Source organism: Macrotis lagotis, chromosome 2 (assembly GCF_037893015.1).
Source record: "Macrotis lagotis isolate mMagLag1 chromosome 2, bilby.v1.9.chrom.fasta, whole genome shotgun sequence".
Lineage (NCBI taxonomy): Eukaryota > Metazoa > Chordata > Mammalia > Peramelemorphia > Peramelidae > Macrotis > Macrotis lagotis.
This window is the reverse complement of record NC_133659.1, coordinates 15531336-15541278: the sequence shown is the minus strand read 5'-3', so window position 1 is coordinate 15541278 and position 9943 is coordinate 15531336.

Genomic DNA, 9943 nt, shown 5'->3' with positions numbered 1-9943 from the left:
TGTGAATGTGCATGGATGTATGTTTGTATACTGGAATCATTGCTCTAGGTGGAGGACATCTCTAAGTGACTGCCAGGAGACAGGAAGTTAATGTGCTTGGAGGAAGAGGAGGGAGGAGGAGGAGAAGGAGGAAGCCGGCCATAGTATTAGGGGCCTGAGGCTTCGTCAACCCTGCTGGAAGCTAGTCCATGCTCGAGCAGCCTGGGATGCATCTACTCTGGCTGCAGAGAATGTAGTTAATTGGCATGAAGAGGCCCTAACAGAGGCTAGTGGGGTTTCCATTATTCGAGTGGACATCTTATTTACTTTACTAGATCTTGAGGACAAGATTAAAGTGGAAGAAAACTGATGTTGGGGTTGGTATTCAGGGTGTTTTTTATTGTGGAGGTGGGGAGGGGAGATTGAGAGTCTTGGAGTCATCTTGGCTATGAAAGGCACTGTTTTTACAATGCCCCAGGCGGCTGGATCCTTGCTCCCCTCTCCCTCCCCTGGCCTCCAACAAGACCTGGTGAAATGTTTTTCCTAATTAGAATTTTGCAGGCCGTTGTTTCTTGCGACTTGCCAGTTGCAAACTGGGATCCTTCTTTGAGGAGATTTCCATTTTGAAACTAGAGTTTGGGGACTGTGGACATTTCCCCTTCAGGGCCATTCAAAACTAGCAAAGGGGGGGGTGTCATTTTAAATTTACTCAGAAACCAGCCTTTGGTGCCCTCTCAGCATCTAGGAGACTGAGGGACTCCAAGAGTATCCTTGTGCTACTGTATAAGGAATGTTCCAGACCTCTCTGTGATTCTGGGGGCTCTCACTCCCTGCCGAGCTCCCACCTAAGTCAATATTTCCCTTAATTGTTGCATTACAAATTGTTGCCTTCCCCAGTGGTGGGAGTTTCCATTTATGCCTGCCATGGAGTGGACATCATGGGAGTCGGGGGGACAGAGTGGGTGTTGAAAGAACCGATCTCAGAATGATCCCTCTAATGGCATATCATTGAGTATCATGCCCCCCAGTCCAGGTGAAGGCAAGGGTGGGATTTTTCTTCTGCCATATTTCACAGCTATGAAGCTTTGTTAGCCTGGACCAGAGTGAGGCCTCCAAGCAGTCAGTCCCCTCGGAGACCTCGTTGTTGGTATTTGGTTAATTCCTTACTAAGCTCTCACTCACATTAACCCCAATTCTCAGCCTCCCATCCAGGGCTAGATGTGTCCAATCAGTTAGTAATGGCAGCCGAGACAGAGAGCTGTAAATCAAGACAATTAGAAAAGGAGACAGAATCATCCAGAGGATAACAGACTTTTTTTGTTCCCCAAACAAATGCAACTCCTCCATTCTCCTAATATCCTAGGCCCCGACCCAAGCCGTCGGAGAGCTGCCAAATGAACAGTTTGGGAAAAGATATGAATTTTTACAGAAAATGCTTTGATGAGTTGCAGTCTGACACTGGTCTCTGAAGAGTGGAAAATGGATATTCTAGAGGGCAACAGATAAGCTGATGGTGGGTATTGGTAGCAATGTATTAAAAACTCAGAATCGCAAAGCAAAATTGCAATAATGTCATAAAGGAAATGTGTGGCCAAAAAAAGGAAGATAAACTGGAGAGGGGAGGGAGGGAGGGAGGGAGAGAGAGAGAGAGAGAGAGAGAGAGAGGTGAGGAGAGAGAGAGAGAGAGAGAGAGAGAGAGAGAGAGAGAGAGAGAGAGAGAGAGAGAGAATAGATGGCAGTCTATATACTCCATTGGCATCCACGTCAATGCATTATCTCCAACATGGTGGATGGGCTTCCTCTGATGAACCCAGGGGAGAATATGGACAAATGTTACCTGGGGCAGGCAAGTGTGAAGAAGGTAAAGTTTGTGTTGACAGATGGATCATTGGGATATTTTAGAGGTAATCTGAATTATGGAATCTGCAGAATTACAAAAGACTATAGCTAAAGTTCTGTATTGTCATCACAGCTCAAATGAGGATCAAATGAGATAAGATCTGTCCAAATCTTAAAGCACAATATAAATGACAATTTTTCTTGCTGTTGTTATTGATGATGATGATGATGATGATGAAAGGCATGATATTTGAATGAGAGTAAAACTTCTTCACATTTCTACAGAATTTTAAAGTTTATGAAATAATCCCCCAGGGAGAGAGGGAGTATTCTCATTTCCCCAGTTTTACCCAAGAGGAAATGACATTTTAGAAAAATGAAGTGCTTTGCCTGAGGTCACACTCGACTCCCAGATCAGAGTCAAGGCTTCCTCACTTCAGCTACAGTAAGCCTGGCTGAACTACTTGTCAAATAGGGATTTGGGGTAATTTTCTCAAAAGCTTTTCCCCCCTCACATTTTGGATAAATTTGATGCTCTCTGAAGGCAAGGTTTCTTTGACCCTTAGCTTTGTAGCCTCTCCAGATTAAAAAAATTTTCATTGTTTCAATTATGTCTGACTCTTGGACTTCATTTGGGATTTTCTTGGTAAAGATATTAGCGTGATTTGACATTTCTTTCTCCAGTTCATTTTATAGATGAGAAACTGAGGCAAACAGTTTTGTGACTTGTCCATGATCACTTAGCTACTAAGTGTATGAGACTAAATTTGAAGTGAGATCTTCCTGACTTCAGGCTCAATGCACTATGACACACCCACTCAGCCACTCAAGTCACCCAGATTTAAGAGACCTGGGTTGAAATCCTGTCACTGATCTTAGTATCTTTGAGAACAGTCAAGCCAATGGGTAGGGTCATAATCATTTAAGTCCACCAAAAGATGGGTTTGGATGACTGTGTTGTCCAAGTCTGGTGTTGTTGAATGCTATTGAGAGACAGGTTTGGACATATCTTGTTGCCATTTCATCACCAAAAATCACATATTGGTGCTTCAGCCTGTTGCCAAGGGGTTGTCAAGATATTTCATTGATATGGGGGGAAAAATCATACTCAGGAATCCAAGACTCCTGCAGCATCCAGAACTTCACCAAAAAGGCCTATTTCCTGTCAAATCAGGTCATGGGGTGAAATGGTTCTGATAGAGGCAAGTGAGAAGGATGTCTTTGCACAGTATAATAAACACATACCACTATTAATTTGGTTGGCATGGCCTTCTTCAATATTGGACAACTGTTATTATTAACATTATTAATCATATAGAATCTTCCTTATTGGAATGTTGTGGGATCCATATAAAATCATGGAAGTTATGGAATCGTAGATTGAAAGCTAGAAGGGACTTGTAGATCACTGGGTCTAGCCAGCTAATTTTACAGGTAGAGAAACTGAGGCCCAGAGATATTAATCTATTTCCCACAAAATCAAGGTTCTTAAATCAGTGCACCATAAACTGATTATAGTTTCCCCCCTTAATTCACAAGTTCTCTTAGGCAGGGGAGAAAGAAAGGAAATAGTCTATTTTGGCAAAGCATGATTGCCAATTCCTTGGGAAAAAACATCCTAAATATACAATATTGATATTTTACATTATAATTAGCACACAAACTAATTGAGAAAGGGGCTGTTTCATTTTTAATCTTTTATTGCCTGGTATACAGTATACACCAAATAAATGCTTGTGAAATGGAATTTTTGAATTGAAGTGGATTTTGCTAGTATTACCAATTATTATTATTATTTTTAGGGGTTTTTTTTGTAAGGCAATGGGGTTAAGTGGCTTGCCCAAGGCCACACAGCTAGATAATTATTAACTGTCTGAGGCTGGATTTAAACTCAAGTCCTCTTGACTCCAGGGCCGGTGCTCTATCCACTGAGCCACCTAGCTGCCCAGTATTACCAATTATTAATAATCAATGTCAACTAAATTGAATGTGGATTTTTCCTTCCTCTCAATTTAGAACTTTGAGAAGATTAATGATACTAGTCAGCCTTGTAGAGGCCATACTTTGACAGCCCAACTTGGAAAAATACAGCCTCAAAAACATCATCCCTAAAGAAACAAAACTGGGAGCAGGTCAGTAAGACTGACACTCATAATATCCATTTATGCTATATTTTCATATTAATGAAGCACCTTCTTCACAACAATTTCAGATACTTTCTCCCTGTGAGACCTTAGGTGGGTTCTCCTACCTCCCTGGGTCTGTTTCCTCCTCTATAAAGATAAGGGACAAGATGATTTCTGAAGTCCCTTCCATCTGATTTCTGAAGTCCCTTCCATCTCAAGATATAGGATTCCATGATTTTACAATGCAAATAGAGATGCTCCCATTTTACAGTTGAAGAAACTGGGGCTTTGAAAGGTCAATGTCCTGCCTAAAGCTAGTAAGTATCTGAGATACTTTTGAATCCAGGTCCACACAACCAATCATAGTAAATGCCTAATAAATGTTGACTTGCTTTTTGCTCCAATCCTTCATTTTATTTGGAGGAGTATTGGAGTTTCTTGAAAAACAATGATGGTAGTAGGGATTGCAGAGTGTCTTCTTGATAGGCAATAGGCCATGCTACAAAGACTCCTCATGACTCCTCCATGTTAGGAGATCTTGACATATCCAGAGAAGCCCTGTTATAGCACGCAGATCATAACCACATCATTGTACACATCATGTTGCCCTTCATAACTATAGATATTTCCATGGCACTTCCCAAGTTTGTTTTTTGCATGTTTGTTTTCCATTTTGGACTATATTGAGTTTTATTTATTAAAAAATTTTATTGAAGTCTTTTGTTTTTATATCAATTTTATTTCTGACTATCCCTTCCTCCTCTCTTGCACAGCAAATCATCCCTTGTAAAAGAATAAAAAAGAAAGATGAGAATAATAAATAATAAATAAAATGAGAATAAAAAGGAGAGATGAGAGGGAAGAAAACCAGTTGAGCAAAACTAATCAATCTGATATGACACAAAATGGTGGCACCTCAAAGCCTGGACAACATTTTCCTTTTGTTAAGGAAGGAATAATGTTAAAGAGGAGAGACTGGCTCTGGAATCAAAAAGAGGATCTGGGTTCATATGCTAGCACTGAGGCTTTGTAGTCTTGGGCAAGTTGCTTTTCCCCTCCATGCCTCAGTTTCCTCTTCTGTAAAATGAGAGAATTGGACTCCATGGTCTTTTTGGTCCCTTCCAGCTCAAAGTCTATGATCCTCCATTTTGTCCAAGGTCTCTCACAAGATTGAAGTAGGTTTAACAAGTATTATTATCGTACCTTACACCTTCTAGGTAGACAGTTCACCTATGCTCCTAGGGCTTATAGCTTTTGAACTAGCATTAGGGAAAGGTTTGGAATCTATGATCATAGCGGTAATGACTCTCTAGGGAGAGTGTTTTCTCCATAATGGAGTAGAAAAGCCTTTAATCTTTCCCTCATCTCCCCTCTTGTCTTCTTTAGAAAAATCATCTCTATGGAGGAGTAGATAAGGACTGGACCTGGTGTCAGGAAACTTACAGTCACATCCTGTCAGATATTTATGGGCAGTGTGACCTTTGGTCAATCATTTCACCTCTCTGTGCCTCAGTTTCCTCATCTGTAGAAGGAGGAGGTTGAGCTTACTGATCATATCTGATTCTAAATTTAGGATTCTAGAATCTTATCACAAAATCTCAAGCAATTAATTTCACAAGGTTTTTAAAAGAAATATAGTAAAGTACCACCTCTAGAATAAAATCAGGGCAAAAAACTCTCTGAGCTCATAGTCTTAAGTTAGATATTAAAGGCAGGGTGCAAATTCTATTCTATTGGTCTTTACTGGCCATTTACCTCCCTCCCAAACCATCTAGATGACAGCTTTTCCTTAGAACACGATGTTGACTGCAAGAAATATGCAAAAGCTAACCACAATCACCTTGTGATTAAGAGTCCTGCACCCCATTTGTATATACAGCCAGAAATCTAGACCCTTAACACTGATTTTAGTTGACTTTAATGCCTGAAAGAATGGGAGATGCTGAGTCTGGGACCTGTTGATGAAACTCTCTAGCACTCATCTTACGATAGTTGATAGTAGGTCCTGTGATACATTTTGATTTGTTTAGCTTAATAGGAAATTTCAAAGGTAATCATCTACACAGTCCTAAAATAAGTGTTTTTTTTCACAACAGGCATACAAGAGAAAGTACAGGTTATACTTTAGCTGAATCCTAGACCAAATAGTAAAATTCAAGAAAAGTAAAATAAAATACTGGCCAGCATTCTCTTTAAAACTATATGCTATTGCTTGGCTTCAATGTCTCCTTGGGTCTGGGCAGAGCTGAGGGGGTGGGGGAGCAGAGGCAGCAGCAAGACCTTATAAATGCAAGCTTTATATAGTCACAGTTCACAATGACATTTCATGCCAGTAGCTTTGTTTTTTTGCATTTGGAGGGAAAGGAAAAGACTTCTTTTTATCCTCAATAGCTTTGCATTCTTCTGGTGTTGTTACAACTTGGCCATCTTCTCCCTTGGATCCTTTGAGTACAGAAATCATTTCCCCCCCAGATTTATTTACTTTGGGAATACTTTTCATTTATTCATTTTTATCAGGTATATGATGAGTGCTTGATATGGAAGGTCATAGCACCAGAGAGGCCCTGGCTGCCTCCTTCTTGTGACCAATTCTTCCACCAAATTTGATGTATGCATAGAGTTGGTGTTGCTCCACCTCACTGAAATCTAATTCACAATTAAGAGAAGATACCTTCATGATATTATTAGGCCTTTTTGAGAACAAAGGACAAACAACATGCATGGGCTTATGACCGCTGTCATACTCCATGAATATTAGAAATGAGCTTATGCAAATCATGTTTAGCAGAATGCTGATAATAAATTTTAACTGGTTAAAACTAAGGAAGCAAGGAAGGAAGAAATGAAGGAAGGAAGGAGGGAAGGAAGGGAGGGAGGGAGGAAGGAAGAAAGGAAGGAAGGAAGGAGGGAGGGAAGGGAGGGAGGGAGGAAGGAAGAAAGGAAGGAAGGAAGGAGGGAGGGAAGGAGGGAGGGAGGGAGGGAGGGAGGGAAGGAAGGAAGAAAAACTGATGGTTTTCCTTTGCCATTGTTGCTCTTTAGAAGTATCATTTCATGGAAGGGTTCCCTAACTTCTCCTCACTGTTGCCATCTTGGCATGACCAAAAAGGGCATGTCCTCTTTGGGTAGCTAGGTCTTTGGGCAGTGCTAATCACTTTCCTCACTTAGCACATCATAGACAGAGAATCTATGGGAGGTTATAAGATTTAAAACTGGAAAGAATTTTCTAGAGCATCTAATCCATCCTCGCCCATTTGATTGCAAGCTCCTTAAGGGAAGGAACTGTCACCTCTTTATTTTTTATCCCCAGAATATTGCACAATGCCTGTCATATCTCAGACACTTAATTAATGTTTACTGGTTGATTTTATAGAGGAAAATGCTAAGGTATTAAGAGGGGAAGTGACTTTCCCAAAGGTCTCAGAGAAGACAGAGCCCAGATACAAACTCCTTCCTTTCATATTTCACTTTCCCTTACTCCAATCTCTCCTTTTTTTGTCCTTACCCCCTTTCTTTTCTTCTATATTTTAAGTTGAGAAATTGATAGAATTAGCTCATTTTCATTTAGGAGTGTGTGGGAAATTTCATTTGTTTGGGGATTTTTTGATCCCTAGCTGTGATTTTTTTAGGTATGAAAATTCCCTCCACCAATGTATGTCAACAGAGTATCTCCAACTCATAGAATTAGAGATTTTTCCTGTGACTCTCAGAGGTTAAGTGACTTACTCAAGGTCATCCAGTCAATGAGTTGCACAAACAGGATTGAACACATGAGGCTGGCCTTCAATTGATTACTCCACGCTGCTTTTCCAAGACTCCAAAGTTGCTTCAAATAAAATAAAGACTGGAGCAATAAATTAACCAACATTTATTAGGTGAATACTATGATTTCAGACACTAAGTATGAAGACGAAAATGAGAAAGTTGCTGAGCTAAAGACAATTCCATTCTATGGAGGGAAACAGGCACATGTAGAAATAAATGCAATGAGAATCAGGAAAGAGCTCATGTACAATGTGTCAACTGGATGATTTATTAAGCACCTACTATTCCTGCCTCTGTTCTAAGTATCTGGGGTAACAAAGAAAGGCAAAATCCACTCTCATCCTTAAGGAGCTTACATTCTAAGGGGTACATAGCTAAATAGCTAGATATAAAATATGTGTATATATATTATAGATCTGAGAGAGAGAGAGAGAGAGAGGAGAGAGAGAGAGAGAGAGAGAGAGAGAGAGAGAATTATCTTGAAGGGGAAGTCCTCTAGCAGGTAACATTTGAGTTGAGTTTTGAAGGAAAACAGGTAAGTTGAGAGAAGGAAGTGAGAATGGAGAATATTCTAGGAATGAGAGGCTATTATTATTCAGTTCAGAGTTGGATCACTGCATTCAAGGAGTAGCAAATGGGCCAGTGTGGCTGAACTGAAGATGTGTGGAGGAGATCAGAAGGTTAGAAGACCTGGAAAGTAAGAAGAGACCAGAGGTGTAGAATCCAACTACCCAATGGACGTCTTCGATATGATCCTGGAGGTGATAGGGAGCCACTGGAGATCATTGAGTAGGGGTGACATGAGAATTAATGGTCATTAGGAAAATCACTTGGGGTCTGTTTAGAGGAGGGACCAGAGGGGAGAGCACTTTGATTCAGGGAGACCAATTAAGAGTCTGTAGTAATAGTTCATCTAAGAAGATGTGGGCCTGAATGAGGGTGAGACCAGTGTAAAAAGAGCGAAATGGTCAGATGAAAAAGAGAAAGCATAGAAAATCAAATTGATAACCCCTTCATTTCCTTTAGAAAATGAGCAAAGGAATGAAAAGCAGAGCTGTTGTATTTCATCCTTTAAAACTCAAAAATGAAAAAAATATGCTTGTGTATTTCTTAATTCATATCTACATATAAAAATCTTGAACTCAGTTGAATCTTCCACAGTTAAAAAATCAGAAGAGATGTCTCTGTAGAACAGGTATTTTGAGGAGAATTTCTATTCCTAAGGACAAATAGATAAAATCATGGTTAAAGGATCTAAATTTCTGCTTTAGCTACACCATTTACAAGTCAGGTGACCTTGAGTAAGTCACTTCACTTCTGGGTCTTACTTTCCTTATCTATATAATGGGAAGTTTAGTCTGCATTGGAGCAGGAAATGGAAAACTGCTCCAATCTCTTTTCCAAGAAAACCCCATATGGGGTCACATTATACCTTATGGCCCACCCTTGTGTGTTCTGAATAACTGAAGGGAATTTGGATCCTTCTTTAGTAGATATGCACTGGACTTGTGATTTCATTAATGTGGCCAGCCTCTGGATGAGGAGACTCCCTCCATGAACACAGGTGCTCACCTTTTCTGCAACTTCTTCTGAGAAGGCTACTGGGGGCACCAAGTGAGTGAAATGACTCAACCAGGGTCATGAAACCAATATGTGTCAGACACAGGATTTGAACTCAAATCCTCTTCACTCTGAAGTCAATTGTATCCACTGTACAATAATGTCTTTGGAACTTCTTTGCCTCAACAAAATGGGCAGGGTGAAATAAAGGCCTGCAGACTGAATAATTGTTCCTTCTCATCTCCAACTATTGTTATTTTAAAATACGTGTATGTGATGTTGTGAGAAATAAAATAACTCATTTAAGAGTGTGACTTTGATCAGCAGATTTTTGTCATCATATCATTTCTTAGTTGAGAATCTGAAATTTTTTGACATTTAAAAGGGGACCTCAAGCTCAAAATGGTTAGGAACCAGTGACTCTGATGGTTGCTCAGGGACTTTCTTGCTCTCTTCTTCTAGGATTCATTAGACTTGCTTAGTGGCTCTGGAAGGGAATGATTTCTTTTTGAGTTTTCCATCTCCAGTCTCTGCCTTGCTGGTCATAAAGTACCCATGAGAAGCTTGCCACAACAAGTGGGACCATCGAGGCTCTGGTTGGATTTCTGGGCCCAGGGGGGTCTCCAGGGAGAGCAGACAGTTATGCTCATTTGTCCTTGGGAGGGATAAGAAAGTAA